Source organism: Hyperoodon ampullatus, assembly GCF_949752795.1.
Source record: "Hyperoodon ampullatus genome assembly, chromosome: 19".
NCBI classification, from domain to species: Eukaryota; Metazoa; Chordata; class Mammalia; order Artiodactyla; family Ziphiidae; genus Hyperoodon; species Hyperoodon ampullatus.
Window position 1 is genome coordinate 36,776,389 of NC_136932.1, and position 23,162 is coordinate 36,799,550.

Below are 23,162 nucleotides of genomic sequence, written 5' to 3' on the forward strand. Positions count from 1 at the left end.
GATTGATGAATGTTGAAGTGGCAGGAGACAGATCTTGAAAAGAAAAAGTTTTCTGAAATTTTTATGAGAATACTAGTAATAAAGCAAGAAAACATAGGTAATAACATTTTATAATGCCTTTGAGAAATATTAAAGACAGGTGAAGAAACTGAGTTTGTCAAAATTATGACACAGGAACAAGAGAAGTTGATGTAAAATAGGATATTTTTAACTAAACAATGCAAAACAAGGCTCCTCACGTTTCTGCTTTCCTTTATCAGGCAGTCCTTGTAAATCCCAAATCTATAATGAAAAGGTTTTCACCAGGTACTAAATAGTTCCTATAACTTTAGCAACGTATTTCTATTGATGTTTTAATTTATAAAGCCAACTTTGGTCCTTCCCCACACCCAGCATGTGTTCTAAGAGGTGTGAAGGGTGCCGTAGAAGGAAAACACTCCCTGTCTGCAAGGTGCTTATAATCCCACTGGAAGATAAGAACTACAAGTGAAAGAGCTGGAGAAGTCCTGCAGTCATCTTAGCATGGCGTTCTGTATAAGCTGATGATAGGAGGCTCATGCAGCTCAATAACAAAAAAAACAAACAACCCAATCCAAAAATGGGCAAAAGACCTAAATAGACATTTCTCCGAAGAAGATATACAGACTGCCAACAAACACATGAAAGAATGCTCAACATCATTAATCATTAGAGACATGCAAATCAAAACTACAATGAGATATCATCTCACACCAGTCAGAATGGCCATCATCAAAAAATCTAGAAACAATAAATGCTGGAGAGGGTGTGGAGAAAAGGGAACACTCTTGCACTGCTGGTGGGAATGTGAATTGGTACAGCCACTATGGAGAACAGTATGGAGGTTCCTTAAAAAACTACAAATAGAACTACCATATGACCCAGCAATCCCACTGCTGAGCATATACCCTGAGAAAACCATAATTCCAAAAGGGTCATGTACCAAAATGTTCATAGCAGCCCTATTTACAATAGCCCGGAGATGGAAACAACCTAAGTGTCCATCATCGGATGAATGGATAAAGAAGATGTGGCACATATATACAATTGAATATTACTCAGCCATAAAAAGAAACGAAATTGAGCTATTTGTAATGAGGTGGATAGACCTAGAGTCTGTCATACAGAGTGAAGTAAGTCAGAAAGAGAAAGACAAATACCGTATGCTAACACATATATATGGAATTTAAGAAAAGAAAATGCCATGAAGAACCTAGGGGTAAAACAGGAATAAAGACACAGACCTACTAGAGAATGGACTTGAGGATATGGGGAGGGGGAAGGGTAAGCTGTGACAAAGCGAGAGAGAGGCATGGACACATATACACTACCAAACGTAAAGTAGATAGCTAATGGGAAGCAGCTGCATAGCACAGGGAGATCAGATGGGTGCTTTGTGACCACCTGGAGGGGTGGGATAGGGAGGGTGGGAGGGAGGGAGACGTAAGAGGGAAGGGATATGGGAACAGATGTGTGTGCATGGCTGATTCACTTTGTTGTAGGGCAGAAACTAACACACCATTGTGAAGCAATTATACTCCAAAAAAGTTGTTTAAAAAATATGCAAACGAAACAGAGAAAGGAGCTACAATATCATACAGTAGATGAGCCAGAAACAACGGTCTCTTTCCAAATGCAAGAATAAGTATCTATCACCACTGGCACAGAACACGGAGACTGACATTTCACCTCCAGCCAAGCCAGGGAGTTGACCATACCCAAAAAGATGCTAGCACTCAACTTGTCAAGGAATAATGTTGTGGTTTTTTAAAACATGAATCGAATGGCCCAGTTGCTGATTTTCTATAACATCTGTACTTCCTCTGCCAGGCAGTGTCTTTGATTTGGCTGCCATCAATAACCCACAGCCATGAGTTCTGACGCTGAGATGGCCATTTTGGGGGAGGCTGCTCCTTACCTCCGAATGCCTGAAAAGGAGCGCATGGAGGCCCAGAATAGGCCTTTTGATGCCAAGTCCTCAATCTTCGTGGTAGATCCTAAGGAGTCCTTTGTGAAAGCAACCGTGCAGAGTAGAGAAGGAGGGAAGGTGACAGCCAAGACCGAAGCTGGAGCTGTGAGTAAAACATCTGGAGGGGATTAGACTGGGCCCCACTGCCAGTTAGGGGAGCTGACACTCCTTTGTCGACCTGGCTTCTCTTACTTGACTTGACAGACAGTAACTGTGAAAGAAGACCAAGTCTTCCCCATGAACCCTCCCAAATTTGACAAGATCGAGGACATGGTCATGATGACCCACCTGCACGAGCCAGCAGTGCTGTACAACCTCAAAGAGCGTTATGCAGCCTGGATGATCTACGTGAGTTTGTTCTCACGGCCTCTGCTCATGCAGGTGGTTAATATTTTGAAAAATAGTATGTTATGAAGGTCCCCATGAAATAATTATATTCCTTTTTTTCCTTTACGGTGCAGACCTACTGAGGTCTCTTCTGTGTCACCGTCAACCCCTACAAGTGGCTGCCAGTGTACAACCTAGAGGGGGTGGCTGCCTACAGAGGCAAAAAACAGCAGGAGGCCCCGCCCCACATCTTCTCCACCTCTGACAATGCCTATCAGTTCATGCTGACTGGTGAGTGGCTTGACTGTTTTTCATACAAATTATTTCACCACCTATAATAACAAAATGCAAAAGTTAAAAAGACCTTTAGAAATACTCAAATCCAACCCCCTAGTTGCACACAAGAGATGACTAAAGCACTGCACACAAGAGGTGACTAAAGCACAGAGAGGTACACATTGTTAAGTGGGGATTAAAACTCAGTTCTCCTGATTCTACCTCCACGATTTTACCAGACTACGCTACTACTCCAACCCTAATAAGTTTGTTTACAGTCTCCTTGCTTAGACATACATGATTTTATATATTTAAGTAACAAAAAAGGTTAAATTAACAGCTGAATAGTACTGTCTGAATAGAAATGAAAAATATATGCTCAATCATTTTAGTACCTAAGTTTCTTGTTGATTTTGAATTTTGAATACTTTAAGAAGTATTGTTACGTCTTTAAAGTCATCAGAACCCATTTCAGAGATAACAGCCTCTCTCTGAATGAAAATGGTATTCGGGGACTACTGCATTCAAAAGGAAGTTGTCACTGTCCCCCCTTAAAAGGACTTTATTCTGATTGAGGCACCCTCTCTTACCTGATCTTTCTTTGACCCAATAGCATGCTTTTGGGAGGCTGATCAGAATTAGGGCTGCAGTCTGGGACCTTGAGACAGAGATGTGTGTGCGTGTGCGTGTTTGTGTGTGTGTAATTGAACCATTTAGAAACTAAATCTCAATTTTGGCCTGATTAACACTATTTTGAACTATGAAATACAGTCCAAATCCTTAGCATATTGTGCATTTTTCAGTTATATGCATTCATTAGCAAAGAGCAGGCCACTGGAACCTATAGATGACAACTAGGGAATGTGTCTCTGGAAAGGATTGCTCTTTCTTTTAAACCAGAAGGACACACTTCCTGTGGGGCATAAGGAGTTTAAAATATGACACATTTTAATGTTTCTCTTCCCCAACTTAAGAGACATAATAACAACACCACGTGTAACTTTACAATAATATAAGGAAAAACCCCACTGAATGTGACACTTACACCCAATGCCCTCAGTGTTTCCCTATAGAAAGTTTTGTTTGTGTAACTAGTAGATATGCTGATTGTCCACTGTCTTTCTTCTAGATCGAGGGAATCAGTCATCTTAATCACGTATGTATTATTATTCTGATACTTATTCCTATTTTATTTTCACTGGGAAAATCACAATCCAAAAGAAGAAATTAGTTCATGCCCCATACTAAAGCAATGGCATAATCAGCCTGGAACTAACTATTGCTATCACTTATTATAGGGCTCAGATTGCATCCAAATATAAAATAACAATGTCGCAAATTACATCATTTGCTAGTCCAGTCTTAAAAGTTCCAGAGCTTTCCAGGGATTAGGAGATATAAAACACCATGTCCACACATGGCCAGAACCCAGTACTGGACAGTGAGCACACACACCTCCTAAAGTTTGGGCAGTTTGAGAATGTTCCCAGTGGTTCATTTTCAAGGCCTACTTGAGGAATGTCTATTCCTTCAAAGACCTAACTTGGGAATATCTTTAGTCTAAGGAAGCTGAAGAACACATGCATTGCTTCAGAGAGTTTTTTACTAATTGTTTCATTTACTAGTAGTGCTTGAGGAGCTGTTTCTTGGACCACTGAGGCCCGGCCTCAGCACCTAGAAGAGAGCCTGACACATTTTAAGCACTCAAGAAATAAGTGCTACATGATTAATGATCGACTATCTCAGATGCTTATCAGTGCAAAGCAACAGAAATAATATGGGCTAAATGTGGCCTGAAGAGAAAGATCTAGGGGACTCTGACAAGGACATATAAAGACAGGCGGGTAAGACAGTAAATGCTAATGGAGGAAGTAGTTTCCTTTGTCACAGAGCTTAATTTCTCACACATATTTGATCACTGCTTGACAGTGGAGAATCTGGGGCTGGGAAGACTGTGAACACGAAGCGTGTCATTCAGTACTTTGCAACAATTGCAGTCACTGGGGACAAGAGGAAGGAGGAAGCTACTACCGGCAAAATGCAGGTGGGTCTGATTGCCACGTCAGGATCCAAGCTGTCAAGAAAGAAACTCCCGAGCCCCACATGTGAGGACTGCCCTTACCTTTGCAGGGGACTCTGGAAGATCAAATCATCAGTGCCAACCCCCTGCTGGAGGCCTTTGGCAACGGCAAGACCATGAGGAATGACAACTCCTCTCGCTTTTTAAGTCTGTGGGTCACAGAAGGGTTTTCTCAGGTGTCCTCTCAAATGCCAGAGAAGGCTGTCTGAGTTATTAACTCAATCTCTTTTTACTCGTGTGCTAACAGTTTTGTATGTAATATCATCTTTTTCACTTGCAAGGGTAAATTCATCAGGATCCACTTCGGTACCACGGGGAGACTGGCTTCTGCTGATATTGAAACATGTGAGTAACAGGACCTCCTAAACAGAATCCAAGAATGACAAATGATGGTTGGGAGGAACATTTTATAGCTCCTGCTGAGCCTGGAGCCTGTGAAACACCAGTCACTGCCAAACATGCCTGCGGGTAATACCAGTCTTAACCAGAGCCCACAGGGTGCTTCACCCACTTCAGTCAGGAGCCAACGGTGCTCTAGAAACTGCCAGGAGTTGCTGGGCTTATCTGAAGGATGCCAGCCTCAGAAGAAATTTCCAATTTTTCTAAGAAAAAACTAAGACTGGGGGTATATAACTTGGGTTTAGCGTATGTGATTTCTTCCTAGTGTGAGCCTTGATAAATGTTGCTCTTAGTAACCCCTGTTATAAAGCGAGAAGAGACCCTGAGGAGGAACAGGCTATCAAGAATCAATTATATTTGAAATGTCAAGAACCTTCTGTATGAGAAATGAATATGTCTTGAGCCAGGCAACTTCAGTTTCCTTCTAGAGGTGGCAAGAGCAACCGCAGTGGTAGAGACGTAATATGTGATACCTCACGGGACCATTCAGCTGAAATCTCATGGGGCCAGTGAGATTTAGCTTATGACCCCAAGTTCCAAAATCATTCCAGGAACTTTATCATTTTTCCCTCTAATCCAATGTCTACTTTCCGTTGCAGATCTTCTGGAGAAGTCTAGAGTCACTTTCCAGCTAAAGGCAGAAAGAGGCTACCATATTTTTTTACCAGATCATGTCTAACAAGAAGCCAGAACTAATTGGTATGAAAGAGCTTAAATTTATTAAGTTAGAAGCCAATGTTTTTATTAGCACACCTTCTAATGTAAAACATACATCCTGAATTCTATGCACCCAGAAATGCTCATGATCACCACCAACCCATATGACTATGCCTTGGTCAGTCAAGGGGAGATCACAGTCCCTAGCACTGATGACTGAGAAGAGCTGATGGCCACAGACGTCAGTTACACATGCAGTTTTTAAAAAATAAGTCATTGTGTATGGAAATGACAATGACAACCTGCTGTAGGTGTGAATAAGGACACAGTATAAGTTCTTCTAAATAAGTTAGTGTCTTGTGCCCTAATTCTGCCCTCTCACCTCTCCTGGTAGAGCGCCACTGACATCCTGGGCTGCTCTTCTGATGAAAAAGTGTCCATCTACAAGCTCATGGGGGCAGTAATGCATTATGGGAACTTGAAATCTAAGCAAAAGCAGCGTGAGGAGCAAGCAGAGCCAGATGGCACCGAAGGTACCAAATGAACCTCCATCTGGGTTAAATGAGAGAACAGAGGCAAATAAGCCCACTCCAAACTCATGTCTCCTTTGCACCTGAGCATCTGATGGCCACATACAAATTTAACCCCACATAGGAATGATTCATTCCTTACTCTGCCTCTAGGAACGGTGGGGTCATAGTAGGTCATGTTGGATGTCTGAATTGTGTCTCTGCAGTTGCTGACAAGGCTGCCTCTCTCCAGGGTCTGAACTCTGCTGGACCTGCTCCAAGCCCTCTGCTACCCCAGGGTCAAGGTCGGCAATGAGTATGTCACCAAAGTCCAGACTGTGCAGCAGGTAATGGCACAACCTCTGTGAATCTCACACTTTCCAGGCCTTCAGGACACGTCTTTAATAACAGCAACGATCATTACTCTGTCTATGAAGGTGTACAATGCAGTGGGCGCTCTGACCAAATCCATCTACGAGAAGATGTTCCTGTGGATGGTCACCCGCATCAACCAGCAGCTGGACACCAAGCAGCCCAGGCAGTACTTCATCGGGGTCTTGGACATCGCTGGCTTTGAGATCTTTGATGTGAGTTGTTTGCATCAATGACAAGCCTCAAAGCACCCTTCCGCTTTGTGTCTGCTTTGCTGAGTCTCCACTGGATCTTCCAAACTCACTCAAACTCTTTGGTATTCGAAATACCCAGTTCAACAGCCTGGAGCAGCTGTGCATCAACTTCACCAACGAGAAGCTGCAGCAGTTCTTCAACCACCACATGTTCGTGCTGGAGCAGGAGGAGTACAAGAAGGAGGGCATCGAGTGGGAGTTCATTGACTTCGGGATGGACCTGGCCGCCTGCATTGAGCTCATCGAGAAGGTTCTCTTCCCTTTCTCAGATCACAGATCACACTGCTGACCCATATTTAAAAGAAAATCATAACATTCACTGTATACTCTGGTAAGAGATTTCTACTTGTAACTAAAATCAGGAAAATTCCTTTGCCAACTCCAAGGTAGGTATTCTGGTAAAAGGAGACTGAATCTTTTCTAGAGAGTCCAGAACTCTACATTTCCCCGCAGTGTGCAATGCAAGCCTGATACTAAAGCCATCTTTCCTTATAAAAGAGCTCTGAGGAGAGTATGTTTTACTTCTTATTTCTTTGTCAGCCTTGGAGTCATCACTGCTGGCATTTGAAATTGGAATTTCTAGTGCTTTAAAGAAGAGGCTCTCAGTTGTGTCAAAGACTTGCCACAAGTACTTTTAGTAAAACTGCACATTTCCCTAATCTCACTCCTAGAAATACTTTTGGGTAAGTGTGAGGTGGAGCCTTGGAATATCTGCATTTTTACCAAGTACTTCTGACACAACCCATCTGCAAGTCACACCTGGAGAAATATTGCTCTAAGGCCTTTGGAGCAAAGACACAAACTCCACCAGAACTCCTTCCTTGTTTATCTTACTCTCCATCATATCCCGGAGCCCAACACCACACCCAGATCTTGATAGGTACCTGATAAAAATATTTGTGATTTAACAACTTCTGAGCAAAGAAATGAGTTTTCACTAACTGTAAAGAATGAAATGATGAATTTACTCAAATAGGATCATTGTGTTCCACATTATTTCTACAGGCAGACAAAATTCAAGTGCCATGTTTCTTTTCATTCTCTCAGCCTATGGGCATCTTCTCCATCCTGGAAGAGGAGTGCATGTTCCCCAAGGCCACAGACACCTCCTTCAAGAACAAGCTGTATGACCAGCATCTTGGAAAGTCTGCCTACTTCCAGAAGCCCAAGGTGGTTAAAGGCAGGGCTGAGGCCCACTTCTCCCTGGTGCACTACACCAGCACCGTGGACTACAACATTACTGGCTGGTTGGACAAGAACAAGGACCCCCTGAACAAGACGGTGGTCGGGCTGTACCAGAATTCCACAGTGAAGATTCTAGCTTTCCTTTTCTCTGAGGAAACATCTGAAGCAGGTAATTATCAACAGAATTAATCTTCTACTTAATGTATAAAGCTGAGGCAGAGAAAGCCTGTACTATGAGTGCTTGTGATTTTTCTTCCCCTTAGAGGGTGGCGGTGCAAGGCGGCAAGAAGAAGGGTTCCTCTTTCCAGACCGTGTCAGCTGTCTTCAGGGTACAAACTTCACTTTCTCTCTCTAATTAGGTTCAGGAAGTTAAATTTTACTTTACTATGTGGGGAAGGGTAAATAATCGTGCAAGGATTCTAGAACTAAATGTGGCTCCAGGAGACAGGTCAGCAGGTAGTGGTAGCACTGACTCTCGCAGGAAGGCATGGGGTAGCTTGGAAGAGATAGCTCAGTGTATAGGAGACACAGGTGCCAGGAGGTCAGAGTCAGTATGAGACGGTAAAATTCAATATTGGGGCTGGGAAATAAGGTCATTTGACACTTAAAAGCTTCTTCTGGGAGAAGATTAAGCAAAACATGAGATTTTCTTTGGGAACGTCCAAATGGGGTAGGTGCTTAGGTGTATATTGGCGTAAAACTGAAATGAGTAGATTCTGAAAGGTGAGGATAGAAAAATAGTGGTAGGATTTGGAGGCTGATCTAAAGAAGAAAATAAGAAATCAGGTGTGATAAGAAATAGCTTTTTAAGGAAAACTTACTTATCTTTTGACAATCCTATCTGTAATAACTGAAGTTCTAGTTATTCTGAAAAGTCAGGATTTCCATAGGGTGGAAAACCTCTCACATTTGCAATACGGCTATCCGTTTTCTGCCAATTTGCAGAACAAGGCATTAAAAGGCCCCTTTCTATGAAACCAGCAGGAAGACACAGCTATGTAATTATAAGGAATAAGCATGTGCTAGAGAAGCAGATACAATTGAAAGTTGGGTAAAGAAAGAAATGGGAGAGCTGGAAGAAGATTTTGAGTTTTTTGTAAATCGGACCATATTATCTAGGCAAAAGATTATGGGTAGAGTATTTCCATGTGTTAAAATGCCGTAACTTTATAACATATGCTAGGAAATTCAACAGGAATGAATAACCACTTCAACAGTGAGTTTATAATGCACAAAGATAGGGAAAATAGAGATATTTCCAGAGATAACCCTCTGCAAATTCAATCTGGATACTAATCACTGAAATTAAAACAGTATCATGGATCATGATAATTATGTTTATAAATATGAATGTACAAAAATAGTGCATTTTTAACCAAATATTCACATGGCTCCACAGGAGAATTTGAGTAAGCTGATGACCAGCCTGAGGAGCACTCACCCCCACTTTGTACGGTGCATCATCCCCAGTGAAACCAAAACCCCTGGTAAGACACTTCTGATATCCGGACAAGCTCTAGTGTGACTTCTCATTAGACTATTATGGAAAATGTATCTCTTTTTAGGGGCCATGGATCATGAGCTTGTCCTGAACCAGCTGAGGTGTAACCGTGTGCTGGAGGGCATCCGCATCTGCAGGAAGGGGTTCCCAAGCAGAATCCTGTATGCAGACTTCAAACAGAGGTCAGACTTTCTCACTGTGAATTATTTTACAAGGTTCTTGTTATTTCATTTTTCAATGAAATAATCCTATCCTTTATAACTTCTATTAAAATTGAAGAGCAACAAATTTAACAGACTCCTTATTGATATACCAAAAGTTTGACACCCTTTGAATATACAAAGACTAGATAAAGAGATAGATATGATCACTTGTTTATCTTTGTTAGACTACCCAACAGTTAAGTTGTTTCTATAATAAGGCAGGAAGACTTCCTGTTGGTGACAACAGCTCTGTCATTTATTTGTTTGGCTCAAACAGATACAAGATATTAAATGCAAGTGCAATCCCTGAAGGACAATTCATTGACAGCAAGAAGGCTTCTGAGAAGCTCCTTGCGTCCATCGACGTTGACCACACCCAGTATAAATTTGGTCACACCAAGGTAATAGTCTTTAAGGCCCACCAGACACTATGCCTGTCCCTTTGGAGCCTATGGAAAGTTTCTGATCTGCAACTCTGCCCATGCACAGGTCTTTTTCAAAGCTGGCCTTCTGGGGCTCCTAGAGGAGATGTGAGATGACAAGCTGGCCCAGCTGATTACTCGAACCCAGGCCAGGTGCAGAGGGTTCTTGGCAAGAGTGGAGTACCAGAAGATGGTGGAGGGGAGGTAAAATAGGAAATGTTACTAAACCCCATCAGCCTAGGCCTTTTAATTCTGTTTCCTGTTATACCTGACTTTGAACATTTCTGTTCCTATCACAGAGAGTTCATCTTCTGTATGCAGTACAATATTCGTGTTTTCATGCATGTGAAAGACTGGCCCTGGATGAAGCTGTATTTCAAAATCAAGCCCCTCCTCAAGAGTGCAGAGACAGGGAAGGAGACGGCCACCATGAACGAAGGATTTGAGCAGACCAAAGAAGAGGTAGCTAAGTCAGAGGCAAAATGGAAAGAACTTGAAGAGAAAATAGCAACTCTGATGCAAGAGAAAAATGACCTGCAGCTCCAGGTTCAATCTGTGAGTATCAGAAGCCATTGCTTGCAATCTGATGCTAAAATTTCAATTCAGCAGTTGCTAGGGGAGAGTCTAAATTCCACCTTATTAAGGGACTGATTATCAATCTTTCTTAATTCAGAATGTTCCATAAAATTTCATATACAATATTACTAAAAAGCTCTGTGGTAGGATTCCTTTCTGTTGAGAAGGGAAAAATAAAAGCATTTTTCATTTCCCCCTGTTGTTTCTCCTAGCAAAATATGGGCAGTAAAGAAAGTGATCTTTGTTCCCTAAGATTCTCCCTGCTGAAAAATACAAATAAGAGCAGTGAAGAAAGAACAATGTTGACAGTGTAGAGCGAGGAGACTTTATGATGAGAATGTATCAACTCGAAACCCATATCCTGGGGCTTCCCTGGTGGCGCAGTGGTTGAGAGTCCGCCTGCCAATGCAGGGAACACGGGTTCGTGCCCCGGTCTGGGAAGATCCCACATGCCGCGGAGCGGCTGGGCCCGTGAGCCATGGCCGCTGAGCCTGCGCGTCCGGAGCCTGTGCTCCGCAATGGGAGAGGCCGCAACAGTGAGAGGCCCGCGTACCGCAAAAAAACCAACCAACCAAACAAACAAACAAAAAAACCCCCCATATTCTGAATTTTAAAATCTATGGTCCCCTGGCAATTTCCCTCTCAACTATATCTTTAGAAAGTCTCTAGGACCTGAAAGAATAAGATCATTGCAAAGATAACGGCAATAGGGCTTCCCTGGTGGCGCAGTGGTTGAGAGTCCGCCTGCCGATGCAGGGGACCCGGGTTCGTGCCCCGGTCCAGGAGGATCCCACGTGCTGCGGAGCGGCTGGGCTCGTGAGCCATGGCCGCTGAGCCTGTGCGTTCGGAGCCTGTGCTCCACAACGGGAGAGGCCACAACAGTGAGAGGCCTGCATACCGCAAAAAAAAAAAAAAAGATAACGGCAATACTTTCTATAAATAGTGTCAATGAGGCAAAGCATGAGAAATAGTACTGATGTTCTTGTTTTGATGTCCCAAGAAATATCCAGAGGCTTGAGAAGAAATATTTGATCAACACCACTGTCTAACCCATTTCTGTGACCCAAATGACAAGAAAATTTCAGCTGCCACCACTGAAATCAACAACAGAAACATTAAAAGCTACTCTCTAGTTCTCTGAATTCAGAAGGGAATCTGCACTGGTTCCAGTGGGCGCACAGGTTTTAGACACATAACTAGAAAAATTAAAGAAAAATGAATTATAAATACCTAGGCTGACACTGTGACTTTCCTTATGGTTTATGGAGACAAAGGTTTTCCAAATTGAGGAGGGGTTCATCACACTGTCAAGAATCAAGAGATAATTGTATGGAAGTTAATTTCTCTCAGTACAATATGATCCAAGTATAATCAGTATAACTGATCTAAGTATACTCTTCTCAGAATAATATGACTTCTTTTCAACATTATTCTATCAACTACCCATTTAATAAATATTTCATGAAGTTCCAAGCATTAGGGATACAACTTTGAGCAAGAGACATAGTCCCTGCCCTCAGAGGGTTTATATTCCAACTCCTATTTCTTCTCCTGAGAAACACGCTTGCTACTTCTCTAGCACCACCTTCTAAAATGTTCTGTTCCCCTTAGTTCTTCCGCATGCTCCCATTAATTCCACCCACTCTGTCACTGTAGCATGTGTCTTTCCCTTTAATTCACTTTTCTGCTAAACACCCAACCATTTTCTTTGCTTTCCATATACTAAACTTTTCGGGAAAATAATATTAAATAAAGAAAACGAACTGAAATTATATACCAACACATTAAACACAGGTTATCACGCAGGGGAGTAAAAAAATTTCCTTGACCCTCTTAGGGTTCCTTGGCTGGGTCTGAAAATTAAACTGACAAAGATAGATTGACAGGAGAAAAACAAATTTTATTTAATTTTTTTGTGTATATGGGAGCCTTCACAAGAGAATAAAGACCTAAAGAAGTGACCAGAGCATGGAGCTTTTATACCCTTTAGACAAAGAAATGATAAATATGTGAAGAATTGACAAGACAAAGGGGTCTGGACTGGGGTAGTAAGTGATGAAAAAATAACTAGGAAGATAAGGGTTAGTTTAACAAGATTTGTTTATACAGCCTTCTCCGTCCTAAATTCCCCACCTCTGGTGATAAGAATGTCTTCTTTCCTCCCAGTACAGGGAGGGGAACTTCCACATGGAAGTTTTATGACCTGTTTCAGGGAAGAACGGTGAGGGGAATGGGTCAGGGTGGGCTTCCTATTTCTGCTCTTTTCTCAAACTCCTTTAGCTTAAGATATTCATTATACCAAGGTACCATACTTTGGGATAGTGTATCCTGAACCCCATCATTAATAAGTATAATTTTATTATAAATTCATCAGGAATTATGACAAATTCTTTTTAAAAATCTCCAGTGCCGTAAGTGGAGTGCCCAATAAATATTTCCTAAATGATGTAAAGCTAATAAAAATTAACCTAAAGCTTTAAAGCACAATTTATTTGCTTGGTTTCAAAATCTTAATAAAATCTGAGCATGGCCACAGAACAAGATCTAAAAGTCCCTTCTCAGGAAGCAGCTAGCTCGGCTGATGCAGAAGACAGATGTGACCAGCTGATCAAAACCAAAATCCAGCTCGAGGCAAAGATCAAGGAGGTGACTAAGAGAGCTGAAGATGAGGAAGAGATCAATGCTGAGCTGACGGCCAAGAAGAGGAAACTGGAGGACGAATGTTCAGAACTGAAGAAAGACATAGATGACCTTGAGCTGACACTGGCCAATATTGAGAAGGAGAAACATGCCACAGAGAACAAGGTATGAAATATATTTGTATACAGCATATAGAGACTCTGCCATCTAACTAAGCTGCTTTAGAGCAGAGATAATCTCTTCCTTAACCTTTCTAGGTGAAAAACCTCACAGAAGAGATGGCAGGCCTGGACGAAGTCATAGCTAAGCTGACTAGGGAAAAGAAGGCCCTCCAGGAGGCACACCAGCAGACCCTGGATGACCTGCAGGCAGAAGAGGACAAAGTGAACACCCTGACCAAAGCTAAAACCAAGCTAGGGCAGCAAGTGGATGACGTAAGTCTAGGGTTATCAAGGAAATCATTTTCTTCAAAGGGAAGCTAAGCAATCCTTATGACTCAACATTATTTATATTTAGCTTGAAGGATCTCTGGAACAAGAAAAGAAACTGCATATGGACTTAGAGCCAAGAGGAAGCTGGAGGGTGACCTAAAATTGGCCCAAGAATCCTCAATGGATATAGAAAATGATAAGTAGCAACTTGATGAAAAACTCAAAAAGTGAGTATGAGAGAATTCAGTTGTAACCTGCTCGTTGTCTGGATCTCAAAAATATTACTTCACAGCACACAGAAAAAAACAAGTAAGGACATCTTTAACTTTTGTATTTAATGAATATGGTACAGTACTGACTTGTAAAACATGCACTTAGCACTTCCTCAACACCAGCAATACAAAAACGTTCAGTTACACATAGAGAAGAAGACTGGCAAGAGGACAGAGTATGAGCTAATGTGTTGCTCTCCTAACAGGAAAGAGTTTGAAATGAGCAGTCTGCAAAGCAAGACTGAAGATGAACAAGCACTTGGCATTCAACTGCAGAAGAAGATCAAGGAGTTACAGGTAAGTCCATGATTTCCATCAGTTTCATTCAACATGACAAAATACTAACACAAAGGAGCTAACGTTGAGCTTTTCCCCACCGCCAGGCCCGCATCGAGGAGCTGGAGGAGGAGACTGAGGCAGAGCGGGCCTCCCGCGCCAAAGCAGAGAAGCAGCGCTCGGACCTCTCCCAGGAGCTGGAGGAGATCAGCGAGCGGCTGGAAGAGGCCAGTGGGGCCACTTCAGTCCAGATTGAGATGAACAAGAAGCGGGAGGCCGAGTTCCTTCCAGAAAATGCGCCGGGACCTGGAGGAGGCCACCCTGCAGCACGAGGCCACGGCAGCCACGCTGAGGAAGAAGCACGCGGACAGTGTGGCCGAGCTGGGGGAGCAGATTGACAACCTGCAGAGGGTCAAGCAGAAGCTGGAGAAAGAGAAGAGTGAGATGAAGATGGAGATTGATGACCTTGCTAGCAACATGGAGACGGTCTCCAAAGCCAAGGTACAATCATGATTTAAGTCTTAAAAGAGATTTCTGTAGGACAGGTGTGAGTGAGCCTTTCAAGAATCACTAGTAACTGGCAGGAGGAGACTATGGCAGGAGGCTGGTCGCAGGAAGGGCAACTCCCATGTGATGGGGCCAAGTGCTCCCTCTTTACAGGAGAATAGCTGTCCCCAAAGAATATGCATCCTGAAAACTCAAGTTCTTTCCAATAAAAAATGCAATTCAATGATGTATTTTGAAATTTTTAAAACACCTCACCTTGATTAGGCTTTTTGTTTTTCCCTTAAGCACAAATACATAATCTGCTTCTCAAAGAAGTTTCATGAGCTGAGTCATCAAGTATCACTATTCTCATATCACAGATAAGCCAACTGAGTAAAGGCTTCGTTTCTCAAAGCAATTTCGTGGCAGTAGGTTTAGACTATGTGTCTTGTTACTCTTTCCATCACAAACTAAGGCCTCAGTTGTTGTTTTTTTTTTGTAAAGGTAGTTTATTCTCAAAATAAATGAGTACTGCAGCTCCTATGGAATGCTTAGATTATTGCAAATTTCTATGGTCCAAATACTTGCTTAAGATGCCGTTTACCACTTTTTGAATGCAGGGAAACCTTGAAAAGATGTGCCGTGCTCTAGAAGACCAAGTGAGTGAACTTAAGACAAAGGAGGAAGAGCAGCAGCAGCTGATCAATGACCTGACGGCTCAGAGGGCACGTCTGCAGACAGGTCAGGTGGGCCATCTACCAGTGTTGACCTTGAATGATAAATTTATCTTGGCTATCCAGTTGCTGAAAAACTCTACACTGAGTTATTTGAGCTCACATATGACCTCCCTGGAAGGTGCCGCTCATATGAACACCTTATTGACCACCAGCATGGACTACTTTCTTCCTTTCTGTCTTTTTGGTTTTGGGTTTGTTTTCTTTTAAATAGAGACCGAAGCTCCCTTATTTTTTAACACTTTAAAGCAGATTTCACTCTAATCTAAAAGTTATCTAATAAAAAAGTGTATCCTGACAGTATTTACTTTTGCTTTTCAAAGTGCTTCCACAAGTTAATTACTTTTTAACCCTCGTTAGTCTGTGTAATGTTATCCCCATTTTAAAGATGTCGGATTAGGGTAGTGATGAAATTACATGTCCAAGAACGCTTACTCCAGTCTTTTCCCTGAAGTCTTGCCAATTGCCGGTAGCACCACAGTTAAGTAGGGAAATATTCAGGACCACAATCCAGCCAGGAGCATTCAAGTGAGGTACACAGAGTTTTGATTATCCAAATTGGAGGGTCTCTGCATTTACTCCTCCCCCTATGAACTTGTCCAACTTTCTACCAAAGTTCTCCTCCCCAAGTGAGAGGTAATAAGATGGAAATTGTTTTGTGGGTCATTTGGACCACTAATGTAATAGGTAGATCAAATTGTTGGAGAACCACTTTACTCTTTCATATTCATTCAAATATTGTTCTTTCTAGAACAAAGCTCAAGTAAGGCTTTTATTATTGTTATACAGTTGATAAGTACACTTTATGAAAAAGAAAAACTGTATTCGCAAATAATCAGAATGCTCCCTGTGGTTTCTTTTCCTCATTACACATTTATTCCTAGTAATTTAGTGGTATGAAAAAAAAATGAAAGCTGTGATTCTTATTAAATGTTAAAGAGATAAGGCTTCCAGGTAACCAGTTCAAAAATGGTGCTGAAAGTGTTTTCTCTTTTTTTAACATAATACAGTTGACCCTTGAACAACATAGGTTTGGACAGTGTTGGCCCACTTATACGTGATTTTTTTTCTATAAAAACATACTACAGTACTAGATGATCCACGGTTGGTTGAATCCATGGATGTGAAAAAAGAGGGCTGACTGTAAAGTTATAACCGGATTTGCAACTGTGCAGAGGGTCGAAACCCCTAACCCCGATTGTTCGAGGGTCAACTATAGAGTGTATTTTCTGAATTATGGTGCTTAAAGAATGGGAGACAAATTTAAATGCCACTTAGTTTAAGAACTGATTAGTTATCCACAAACCAACTCGTTCTTGGGGGGGAAAGACACTTGATTGTTTCTTAATATAAAAATTCTTCCAGGATTTTCCTTCAAACATCATTTCAGAGGGAACTGCTCAAAGTCTCCTATTTTCCAAGGAATTCTGTTTCAATCAAGTTTCAGTGAAAGGTAAACTAGTACAACACTGTTGCCTTACACAAAAAACACTGGAACGCTTTTTGTTGGCTTGATTTACATTTTTTTTCACATATTTCTTCACCAATTTCTACTGTGATCAAATAATTTGAAATATCTCCCCAAATCTTTTGTGTTGTTCAGAAGCACGTAATCTGCCTCAAAGTCTTCCCTACTTCTCATTTTCACATAGATGTCCTCACCAGGGTTGAAGTGGAAATTGGTGGTTTGCTAAAATCCACACTCTCCATCATGTTTCAGACCCAGCTCCCTTCCCTGCTCCAGTTTGTAATTTAGAGTTTTAATTTCCAAAGTAAGGTTGAGTTTTCTGGTTCTTGATCTTTATAGGTGAATACTCACGCCAGCTAGATGAAAAGGACTCATTAGTTTCTCAGCTCTCGAGGGGCAAACAAGCATTCACACAACAGACAGAAGAGCTGAAAAGGCAGCTTGAAGAGGAGATAAAGGTTAGCCCTACTTACAGCTGTTGTTGTTTCTGTCATTATCCTTGCTTTTGAGATTGTTTTCTGCTTACTTCTACAGGTTTTCTTCTGGTGGCCTACAGGAGCTTAGGGACTAAACATCACTTTAAAGATATAAAATTAAGTCACCAATCTCTATGTTCTCAGGCCAAGAGTGCCCTGGCCCACGCCCTGCAGTCAGCCCGCCAAGACTGTGACCTGCTACAGGAACAGTATGAGGAAGAGCAGGAAGCCTAGGCTGAGCTGCAGAGGTCAATGTCCAAGGCCAACAGTGAGGTTGCCCAGTGGAGGACCAAATATGAGACGGATGCCATCCAGCGCACAGAGGAGTTGGAGGAGGCCAAGTATGTTCTAGAATTACCTAAAATGAAAATAGCTCTGTTAACAAAGTGCACCTGATATTAAATACCACACGGGCAAATGTCCATTGCTCCCCAAATAAAAACCTATGAAAAATCATGCATGACATAAACCTAAGCCAGAAAAACAAATACTCTAGGTTGTCTAGGGAAAGAAATTAAGTTAGAGGGTAGAAGGAAGAAGGACATAAGGCAAGAGGAAGCTGAATGATTATTTTTTAAAAGGAGAACTTCTGACATCATCCTATCCATACAGGTGTAGACAGAATAAGAGTCAATTATACTCTCCCGTGCTGCTCCTCCCTCTTAGCCATTAATGGAAAAATCGGTCCAGGGTGACAGATATGTAGGAGGAAAATAATCAGACTTTAAAGCACAGCTCCTCCTTTTGAGATGTAAAAACATGGTTATTTGTAGAGGAAAAAAGAATACAGTGTTAAAGACTAAAATGTAGACACTAAGCTCTGTAATAAGAAATAACACATATTGTTATTAAAGGTCTAAATATTCAATGCAATCAAAAGCTCAAGACTGAACTTAAGAGGGAAAATCTTATTCAACAGAAAGTTTAAGGAAGGGACCTGCTAATTCAAGAGAAAGTTTCAGGAGAGATCTAGTCATTTATTCTGTGAATAATGTAGAGCCAGATAGGAATTATAATGTTTTGGTGGATGCCTTAGAAGAGTTTCTGAGTGACCATTCACTTCTATTGTCCTTATTTCACTTTTTAGGAAGAAGCTGGCCCAGCGTCTGAAAGATGCCGAGGAACACGTAGAAGCTGTGAATGCCAAATGTGCTTCCCTTGAGAAGACCAAGCAGCGGCTCCAGAATGAGGTCAAGGACCTCATGATTGATGTGGAGAGGACAAATGCCGCCTGTGCAGCCCTGGACAAAAAGCAAAGGAACTTCGATAAGGTAATTGCTGCACCAGTTTCTGTCTCAGCATTCAACATGTGATTAAGGAGAGCCTCCCACCTTCCATGTGCCTATTCAAACCATCCGAGGGCTGTTCTCAGCAGCTCCAGCTCCATGAGTAGGTGGGGAGGAGGGGGGACTCCTGTGCTTTCTACTCTTCTCATTCATAATTATTTTTCAGTCCCCCATCATCTCAACTCTGTTTGAAAGTTGCCAGAATAAATGGTTTTCATCCCATCAAACTTTCTCCACCCAATTTCTTGACCATTCCTTGCCCCTCAGGTTCTATCAGAATGGAAACAGAAGTATGAAGAAACTCATGCTGAACTTGAAGCTTCCCAGAAGAAGTCCCACGCCCTCAGCACAGAGCTGTTCAAGGTTAAGAATGCTTATGAGGAATCCTTAACCAACTTGAAACCTTGAAGAGGGAAAACAAGAATTTGCAACGTGAGTACATTTTACCTTTTATTCAACAAAAGATTTGAAAGAATGTTTTCCCTCACTGACTGAATTTTTTAAAAAAATTTTTTTCATGAACAGAGGAGATTTCTGACCTCATTGAGCAGATTGCAGAAGGAGGGAAACGTATAAATGAACTGGAGAAAATAAAGAAACAAGTGGAACAAGAAAAGTCTGAAATTCAGGCTGCTTTAGAAGAGGCAGAGGTAGACATTTTATTGTAGACTCTAAAACCATTTTGAGAGGAATTAAGATCTAATACATGCAAGAATAGGTGAATCAAGAGAAAAGAAAAATAATTTTTACTCTGGGTAATAAATATGAGGATGGAAAATTGACCATGCATACAACTAACATAACTGGACATCAGGAACTGTGTGCTAGACACCGAGAAAACAAAGATGAATAAGTTAGGGGCCCTGCCCCCATGGGCATTAGCTAGTTGGGGAGACAGAATTATACAAAACCAACAACAACACATTGCAGAAATTTCTGTAACAATGGAATAAAGATGCGTTTTAGTAGCACAAAGGTAGGAACTAATTCCTATCTCTAGAATACTATGCACTTCCGTTCCCTGTTAATGTCACCCTTTGCTGTCATTAAGGCATCTCTTGAACACGAGGGAAAGATCCTGCGCATCCAGCTGGAGTTGAACCAAGTCAAGTCTGAAGTTGACAGGAAAATTGCTGAAAAAGATGAGGAAATTGACCAGCTGAAGAGGAACCACATTAGAGTCGTGGAGTCCATGCAGAGCACGCTGGATGCCGAGATCAGGGGCAGAAATGATGCCATCAGGCTCAAGAAGAAGATGGAGGGAGACCTCAACGAAATGGAAATCCAGCTGAACCATGCCAACCGCACGGCTGCTGAGGCCCTGAAGAACTACAGGAACACTCAAGCCATCCTCAAGGTAAATGGGCTCAGGAGATGGTCCCAGGGCAGTTGGGGTGACTGCAGCCCTGAGAACAAGATGTCTCAATGATCGTTCTTCCACAGGATACCCAGATCCACCTGGATGATGCTCTCCGGGGCCAGGAGGACCTGAAGGAGCAGCTGGCGATCGTGGAGCGCAGAGCCAACCTGCTGCAGGCCGAGATCGAGGAGCTGCAGGCCACCCTGGAGCAGACGGAGAGGAGCAGGAAGATGGCAGAGCAGGAGCTCCTGGACGCCAGCGAGCGCGTCCAGCTCCTGCACACCCAGGTGAGTATAACGTAAGAGTCAAAAATACAGTGGACTGAAAATGAAATTCTTGCTCAAATCTTAGTAGTATCTAAAAATTTATTCATAATGTTTTATGGAGGTTAAAGTTTAAAAATATGTAATATCTTTGGATTAACAATATTTTTGTTTATATGAACTGTGACATTCAGAGTTGACTGTCTTGTAAAAGTATACTGTCAACTCAGATAATTTATGGAACGAGAAAGGATACTAATTAGTTACCTTAATTAATTAGTTTGTGGGTTCATTAGAACATTGGACATTGCAATTTTGCTCTCATGTACTTAGTATTTCTAAATTTGATATTTTAACCAGAACACCAGCCTGATCAACACGAAAAAGAAGCTGGAGACTGACATCTCCCAAATCCAGGGAGAGATGGAGGACATTATCCAAGAGGCTCGCAGTGCAGAAGAGAAGGCCAAGAAGGCCATCACTGACGTGAGCAGAGGACCACACGGGGGTGGTCAAGTTAGAATCTTGATGGGCTGTCTCAGCTCTCTCTGCTGGTTTTGTTTTACTGCTAATTAGGCGGCCATGATGGCCGAGGAGCTGAAGAAGGAGCAGGACACCAGCGCCCACCTGGAGCGGATGAAGAAGAACCTGGAGCAGACGGTGAAGGACCTGCAGCACCGCCTGGACGAGGCTGAGCAGCTGGCCCTGAAGGGCGGGAAGAAGCAGATCCAGAAGCTGGAGGCCAGGGTGGGTCTCCCAGTCTGTTCAATTCCCAGCCTGTTCATGCTGCTAGTTACAGCCAAGTGGCTAAACACCTTTGTCCTCTTCCAGGTGAGGGAGCTTGAAAATGAGGTTGAAAATGAACAGAAGCGCAGTGTTGAGGCTGTCAAGGGTCTTCGGAAACATGAGAAAAGAGTGAAGGAACTTACTTACTAGGTGACCAGCCCTTCCACATAATTCAAGCCTACTGCTTTCAAGAAAATAAAAAATGAGTTGTTTTCAAACAATGACACTATTTGCTACCTCTTTCATTCCAGACTGAGGAGGACCGCAAGAATGTCCTCAGGCTACAGGACTTGGTGAACAAATTACAAACCAAAGTTAAAGCTTATGAGAGACAAGCTGAAGAGGCTGTAAGTACCTCCCCAGTGACAGAGAAAGGTTCAGGAGCAGGGCCAGGATTTGTGGAGACTAAAGCTCATAGAACTTAAGAGGCTTTCGTTAAGGCAAAGAACACAAAATTGGGAAAACAAAATTAGGTTTGAAAATGAGTATTTATTTAGAATGAAAAAAATCTTACCACTAATTATTGGAGCCTTAGAGATTCAGGTTCATTTCTTCTGAGACCTCTAGCAGTTTTCCACACAAGGCAGTGTAGAGATGTTCCTTGGTTACAACCCACCTTCCTCCCTAACTAGAACACTCTACTCCCAGCAATTCCCAGCACCCATAGGGGCTGTGCAAATGAGCACTCTGAATCTAAGCCTTATTTAAGTTCATGATGAATTGACCTCAGAACATTTCTTTTCCATTTGGCTGCAGTTATCTTTCTCATCCTGTTAATTCTAAAACCTTCCTTAAGGTTCTCCACACCCAATACTACCACAGTGCCTACTTTTTAAAGTTTGTTTCACAGAAACAAGGTTGATTCAAATTCCTGCTACTTTGATATCCCTGTTGTCACTGTAGCATCTTAAGTTTGTCAGGAAGAGAGTCAAGTGCGAGAGAGTGAACAGGGGTTGTAAGCCCACCAACACAAAGGTGAATATGTGGGATGCCCTACCCCAAACAGGTACATCACCAAAGAACAGAACCTTTTGCTTTCTCACTCATGAAGCAAATCCTATAGCTGCTCTTAGTAACAAAGGCAGTAAGAATCAGAAAATGTCAAATTTTCTTGTTCTCTCAAATGCATTTCTTTTCTCAGGAGGAACAAGCCAATGTCGACCTTGCCAAATTCCACAAGATCCAGCACGAGCTGGAAGAGGCCGAGGAAAGGCCTGACAGTGCCGAGTCGCAGGTCAACAAGCGGCAGGTGAAGAGCCGGGAGGTTCACACAAAAGTCATAAGTGAAGAGTAATTCATTCAAATGCTGAAAGGTGACCAAGGAAATGCACAAAATGTAAAGTTCTTTGTCACTGTCATATGTCATTGTAATGTCAAGGAAATAAATCTGCAGAGAATTTTGCAGTCTAAAAATGCATGTGTCTCTTAATTACTGAACTAATTATTGAACTAATTCATTTATTCAACATTTGTTATGCTCCTACTGTGTGCAGTCAGAGATAATGACAAAAAACGAATGTGGTCAGGGAACCAACTTTCATAGAAGGCAAATGAAATGAAGTGCTCTAAGAGGATGCAAAGGTGGTTAATGGATACTCAGTTCCATTCAACCAATTTTATTGAGTATCAAGAACGTGTCTGTACAGAAATTGGCACCAAGGATATGACAACCATCCCTGCTTTTGAAGAGCTCAAGCCAGCAAGTGATAGCAATTCAAACAGATGCTGGTACAATATGCGTACTCTGAGAGAAGCATGAAAACAAAGTGTGGTACTAACATAGAGTGAGATGTGAACCTGGGGAATCCAGAAAGGTTTCTCAAGGGAGATGGAATTAGCTCCTAAAAGATGAGTAAATAGTTATCATGTGAAAGAGAAAAGGAGATGGTCATTCTAAGAAGAGAAAACAAGCATGAGATTTCAGAGTAGTTGAAGC

At 42.1% G+C, this 23,162-nt stretch overlaps 1 pseudogene across 1 annotated transcript; it reads left to right on the top strand.

Moving 5' to 3' along the window:
- The first annotated feature begins 1,888 nt into the window (after positions 1–1,888).
- Positions 1,889–22,520, top strand: LOC307067263 (myosin-1-like; annotated as a pseudogene). Its single transcript has 37 exons — positions 1,889–2,092; positions 2,192–2,335; positions 2,449–2,609; positions 4,520–4,634; positions 4,721–4,813; positions 4,952–5,015; positions 5,669–5,768; positions 5,864–5,967; positions 6,121–6,259; positions 6,463–6,582; positions 6,673–6,822; positions 6,941–7,111; positions 7,909–8,215; positions 8,310–8,375; positions 9,446–9,533; positions 9,612–9,729; positions 10,028–10,151; positions 10,240–10,376; positions 10,472–10,727; positions 13,311–13,553; positions 13,646–13,822; positions 13,905–14,046; positions 14,298–14,388; positions 14,475–14,868; positions 15,474–15,599; positions 17,395–17,513; positions 17,676–17,872; positions 18,619–18,802; positions 19,085–19,249; positions 19,343–19,467; positions 19,869–20,174; positions 20,261–20,464; positions 20,801–20,926; positions 21,017–21,187; positions 21,272–21,376; positions 21,478–21,573; positions 22,368–22,520. The product of its transcript is annotated as a myosin-1-like (transcript).
- The last annotated feature ends 642 nt before the right edge of the window (positions 22,521–23,162 follow it).